This window comes from Oreochromis niloticus, linkage group LG17 (genome assembly GCF_001858045.2).
Source record: "Oreochromis niloticus isolate F11D_XX linkage group LG17, O_niloticus_UMD_NMBU, whole genome shotgun sequence".
NCBI lineage: Eukaryota > Metazoa > Chordata > Actinopteri > Cichliformes > Cichlidae > Oreochromis > Oreochromis niloticus.
The window spans coordinates 1,757,324-1,763,323 of NC_031981.2; the positions used below are offsets into that span (position 1 = coordinate 1,757,324).

The 6,000-nt window shown below is 41.9% G+C and overlaps 1 long non-coding RNA gene across 1 annotated transcript; it reads right to left on the reverse strand.

Annotated features, from left to right (window-relative positions):
* Window positions 1-71: 71 nt before the first annotated feature.
* Window positions 72-1,510, reverse strand: LOC112842639 (uncharacterized). Its single transcript, XR_003214517.1, has 4 exons — window positions 1,048-1,510; window positions 561-815; window positions 241-468; window positions 72-137 (listed from the first exon to the last, which is right to left on the reverse strand). It is a non-coding gene; the product is annotated as an uncharacterized LOC112842639 (long non-coding RNA).
* Window positions 1,511-6,000: the final 4,490 nt, after the last annotated feature.

Consider the following 6,000-nt stretch of genomic DNA (forward strand, 5'->3'; position numbering starts at 1 on the left):
GCTGATATTCCACTTACCTGAACAAGTGTAATTAACTGAGAGGTTTTCACACTCTGATACGTTTGATAATGTTCGCCCTATTACTGCAGGAAGTCCAGTGGAATGACTTTGCTGTATTTCACTTGAATTATATAAATCTGTGGAATTTTTTTTTTTAAAAAGCAAAAGCATAAAACATTGTTAATTTAGCTCTAAAAGAAAATTAATTTCAATTTCAAAGGTAAAACTTTTTGTACGAACCAACAATGATGTTTGTGGTGATGCTAAATGAAGGACAGTTTCCTGAAGTAAAGGTTGTTTCAAAATCAGAGCAAATGTCTCCGTGTTTGACACAGAAGCTTTTACTGTCACTGCTGCACTGATCAGCTGAAGTTACATTTGGTGCTGATATAGAAGAGCTGATGTCCCAGTTACTCTGGTAACAAACACATCCATTTATGCTGCTTTGCCCTGTAATGTCCATCTCACCTGAAACACACAAGTGATGCACAAATATATTTGATGTTAAATTTGTTAAACTACAAGAAGGTGAAACAACAATATAAATTATGTGTACTCACTCATTTCTTTTGTTTTAGTTTTATTTCCATTGCAGGTACACTGGAGTGTTTTATTGCCATAATTGTATAAAACGTGATGCTCATATTCAGTGCAGGGCTTCAGGTGTTGGATGTTGTGTTGACCAGAGTGATTAAAGATGACCGTGTTGTTAATCACTCGTCGACCTCCTTTAACAATAATGTTGTAGTCACCAGGGGTGAAGTTCATCAGGTTAATCTGCAGTCCAGACTCGATGGGTGTGACAGTGTAGGAACCTGAGCACAAAATCAAATAAATTGTTACATTTTGTTCATTAACATCAATCAGCTGCTGAAATGTTTCATCTCAGTCAGTTTGTTCATGCAGATGTTGACCACAGTCCAGCGTTGGCTAAAACTAAAACACAATCTTTACACTCGTTAGAAAAATAAACTTTCACTAAGTAAGAAATGCTCGACAGCATCTCTAGTGTTTGAAAACAGACGACATCTTTAAACTGACACTCACACTTTGGAGGCTCAGGAGTCGTCTTGTTGGCTGAAACGATGCATTTAAATGAGATCAGAAAAGAACAAAATCATTAGTTTGTGATTATGTAGCATGAATGTACAACAGCTCAGAGCACCTTACAGGTACTTGTAACTCAGCAGCGCCGTGTTCTTTGTTTATATTCACATCAATGTCATCACAGTCCTGTGTAATAAAGAAACGTCCAACGTGCAGTGGGAGCTGTCACTGTGGTGTCTGTAGGTGAGGCCTGAGAGTCAGAGGAGCTGCTGGGTGGAGTGGGTGTGAGTGAGGTCTCATTTGAGGTGCTTGCAGGAGGAGCTCTGGTTGCTGCGTGAGAGCATGCTGGAGGTCAACTTCAGGCAGAAATACCTAACAGCTAGCAGACTGGTTGTACCTGACATGATGCTAAACTACAAATGTAGGATTTTATCACACAGCTGTGCCAATAATCCATGACACTATAAACCAGGGGTCCCCAATCCCAGTCCATGAGGGCCGGTGTCCCTGCAGGTTTTAGATGTGTCCTTGATCCATCACAGCTGATTTAAATGTCTAAATGACCTCGTCAACGTGTCTTGAAGTTCTCCAGAGGCCTGGTAATGAACTAATCATGTGATTCAGGTGTGTTGATCCAGGGTGAGCTCTAAAACCTGCAGGACACCGGCCCTCGTGGACTGGGATTGGGGACCCCTGCTATAAACTCAGGCTGAATACATTACCAGAAATGGCAGTTGAATTCACTGATGAACTAACTACTGTTTCATTTGTGGCCATGCGTGGAGGTGAGGAGGCTGAAACAATTTTCGTTCCAAGAAAAAGAAATCAGCATGACGTAAAAATGTTAGCTGTAACTGTTGCAAATGTAAAATGTTCTCACTGTAACATTTTCACTTTAACAGTCGTGTTTCATGTTGTTAGAAAGATGCTGTGCTGCTTGTCACTGCTATCCCATTTCCTATGCTAGCAAACAAATTATCGTTTTAAAAAACAAACAAGATGATCTGAGGATAAGAAGTCACAGCTTAGTGTAAACGATGGATCAATGAGTAATTTAAAAAATGTTTCCAGAAACATGTTTTACAGACAATACAAGACTAACTGTTGTCTAAGGAGCTTGGAAAGAAAAGGGTCTGGACTTCTTTAAGTCCAGTTCCTCAGTTCTAAGAGTGACTGGTGGAGAGTCCCAGATTTAAACCCCGTGGGATTATCCCCCCAAAGAGGGACAAAAGGACCCCCTGATGATCCTCTACCTAATCACATGAGCCAAGGTCTAACAGTGTGCAAATCTGATCGGGTGTGAAGTTGGTCCTGTATTCCAAGGAGCTGTCTTCTTGTAGTCGTTTTCTGACAGTCTCCACTGCCTCTGTTGTATGCAGTGTTGGGAAGGTAACTTTTAAAATGTGTTAAGGGATAATCCCAAACAGAAGTCTGCCAAGGTAAACAGAAAGACAGTGAGACAAAGTACTTAATCACATGTACATGGGTGAACGTCTCAAGTGAGAGTCACACAGTGTACCTTTTTATTCGTGCATTTATACTTACTGGTGCCCACACAACAGGGCGGCGTATTTTCGCACTTCTCAGAAAAATGACTATACAACAGTATGTGGCTATCTTACTGGAACATTCCGTTCCTCTTTTTATCAAGACATGTTACACAGGCATGCTCTCCCGCCCAGCAGGCCGTCCAAGGACGAGCTTCCGGCAAGCAATATGAATCACAAACAGCAATGCATTTAATAAAAATCTTTTTACATTCCCTCCTGTTGTTTGACTTCTCTAATAGTTAAACAATCTGTTTGTTATCTATGCATGATTTCTTGGCCTGGCATTTTTAATCAGCATGTCATTCACAGATCAATTACAACATCATAGATAAGTCATCTTTAGGAGGGTCATCTTCATCTTCGTCCATGGGCAGGGTCAAGTACGCCTGTACACGGACTGCAACAACTTTATTTATCATTGATTGTATACATGGCAAAATACAAGTGGTAAAACAACAGATTAAAAGTAAAAGAACTCCAACAAAGACCAGTCCTTTTATTAAAAGAGATTTCCAGGAACCACTTAACAGCCAGGTAAGCCAGTCTTCAGTGTTCGTGACGTAGTCCTGTTGCTGAGCGTCCCTGAGTTGTTTCAGCGTGCGTAAGGCGTCAGTCATGTTGGAAGAGTGAACATTATCAGGAATGTACGTACAGCAGGTATTGTTAAAGAGTATACAAAGTCCTCCTTTTTCAGCGAGAATCATGTCCAATGCTACTCTGTGTTGCATTACTGCAATGCGTAGAGCGTCAATTTCTTCATTTTGTTCCTTGTTGATCTTACAGGAAGCATTCAAAAACAGTCCAAAACGATAGTCCAGAGTTTCAATCCGTAATGCATGTTTTCCAACTCCTACCCAGGGAAACAGGGCGTGAGTAACCTTCTGGCCAGTTGTCCAGAGCTTGAACATCTGATCCCCACATGGGGTCATGTGGCTGCACTGCAGAGACATCTCTTTGTCGTCGAGTCCTCGTGGCGTTTCCCGTAGTTATTCTGAAGGTGTGGTCAGAGATGAAGATTGGGGCGCAGATGCCAGTCCATCCTGGGGGCAGTATGAAATAGGCACGTCGTCCACACAGCCAGGCCATTCCTTGCACCCAATAGGTGCCGTTTGAGGGGCCGGTCATGTTCACAGGGGCACCTTCTCCACTTCCAGCGGTCTGATTACAGTTAGTGGTGTTTCCAAGCGGTCTGTTACCGTTGTTTTGCTGGTAGCACATGGAGTGGTTCTTCCCTGGGGTTTGGTCCAAGAACACTGGGAAGTGAATGGATGTGTTCCGGTTTGTCACATTGAAGTTGATCCAGAAAAGTTGGTCACACGTTCCATTGTCAAGTCCAGCGTCTTCAATGGTGATTATCTCGTGTTGGGGTGGTCTCTGAAAGATACTAAGGAAGTTAAGCGAGTAGATGGTAGATGAGCTTGTCTCATTGATGGTGATTTTATTATGCTGATAGCCAACGCCCGAAAAGCTGGCGGCACGTTTGGCTTGTGTTTTGTTCTTTATTGTCCTCGAAAAGTGCGAGGAGTCCTGCTAGAAGCAGGAGGACAGCTGCTAGGACGGCGAGTGTCTTCATGACAGCCAAACACACCTAGATCCTCGGGTGAGTAGACTACTGGCAAGAAGCAGAGGGCGGGATATACCCAATCAGCCCTCTCTTCACCAGGTAGATCACCAGAAGGTAGGGGTGCTGGAGTCTATGAGTCTAGGCTGTCACTCACTTTCTTGCAGTGGCTTTGGTGAATCCAAGATGGTCTCTCTGCTATCTTACAGGCGGTTGGTGTGGTGATGAGCACTTGGTAGGGACCTTCCCAGCGGGGCGAGCTCCAATTCTTTCTATGGAGAACTCGAATCAGGACCCAATCACCTGGCTTCAACCTGGAAGATACTGGAGAAGATTCAGAAGGCAGTTTATTGTTCAAAACAAAATCTTTGTTTTCTAGTAGCTTCGACATCCATTCTGCTAGTGTGGTCTCTCTGATTTATCTAAAGGTTCACTTGTGATTGGCAGTGGAAATGGTCTGCCATGAATGATTTCAAAAGGTGTGAGTTTCTGTGAACCTTGTGTTAATCTCATCCACATTTTTACTAGGCCTATGCACTCTGGCCACGGCCTTCCTGTTTCTTCCATACATTTTCTAAGTCTCTGTTTTATTGTGCCGTTAGTTCTTTCCGCTAATCCTGCACTTTGCGGGTGATAAGCACAGTGATTTTTGATGCTGAATCCTAGTGCTTCAGAGACTTTGCTGATTACCTCGTTGACAAAATGTGTCCCATTATCTGATCTTATTAGAGTGGGGATGCCATATGTTGGAATAAAATGGTTACATAAGCATTTTGCTACTGAAATGGCATCTGCTTTCTTTACTGGATAGATTTCTGGCCATTTTGAGAATACGTCTATGATCACTAGAGCGTATTTTGAGCCTTGACATTCATTTAGTTCAATAAAATCCATGTGGATTGTGTGGAAAGGATGAGGTGGTGTGGGAAAATGACCTCTTTTTGGTCTGAGATTCCTTTGTGCATTGTGTTTTTGGCAAATCATGCATGTTCTTACAAACTCTTTTGCTGAAGTTTTGAAATTTTGGGTGTAAAAGTGTTTAGAGAGTATATCTACCATCCCTCCTGTTGACACATGCGTTGAGCCGTGTGTCACTAGGGCCACTGTTTTATGTAGGGACTTTGGTAGTATCGGTTTGCCATTGCAAGACATCAAGTCGTTTTCAAGTTGCGCTCCGCATTTCAGCCATTTCTTTTGCTGAGCTGTGGGAGCTGCTTTTTGTTCATCCTTTGTCAGTAAAATTGTTTCCCTTTGTAATTTCATAGTCATTCTTCTGATGTGCTGCACACTTGCAAATTGCTAAATGTCGCATCACATGAGGAGTTTCCTCCCATGTAAACAGATGTGTGCCATGATAAAACCTTCTCCACACACTAGAAACAAGAAACTAATTTCAACCGTTGTTACATCTTATTCACTTATTTTATAATACAGCTATTTTTCAAATCTAATATCAACTAATTTGCACATCAGCTTATAATGCGCTAAATTGACAGGTCAACAGAAATGCACGTTCAAAAGATTATCACAAAAGAGAATTTCCTCCATACAGTAAATTACTTGTGTTGCATCAATCAAGCAGAAAGCATCTCACAATTTATTGTATTACCAACTAAATTTATTGTCTGGTCACTGCTTGGTCATACCAGACTCTCTCTGTGTCTTTATTTTTCCTTGTCTGTTTTCACAAACGTTTCACCTATTGTCCTGCAAGCTGGAGAGTTAAATGTCTGTAGTGGGTAAATTCAGCAGTTGATAACAAAACTATTAAGTTTTTCCTGTTTTAACACCAATGTGAGATATAGAGGCGCACATATAGTGTGTGCTCTAGTGTAAGCTGCT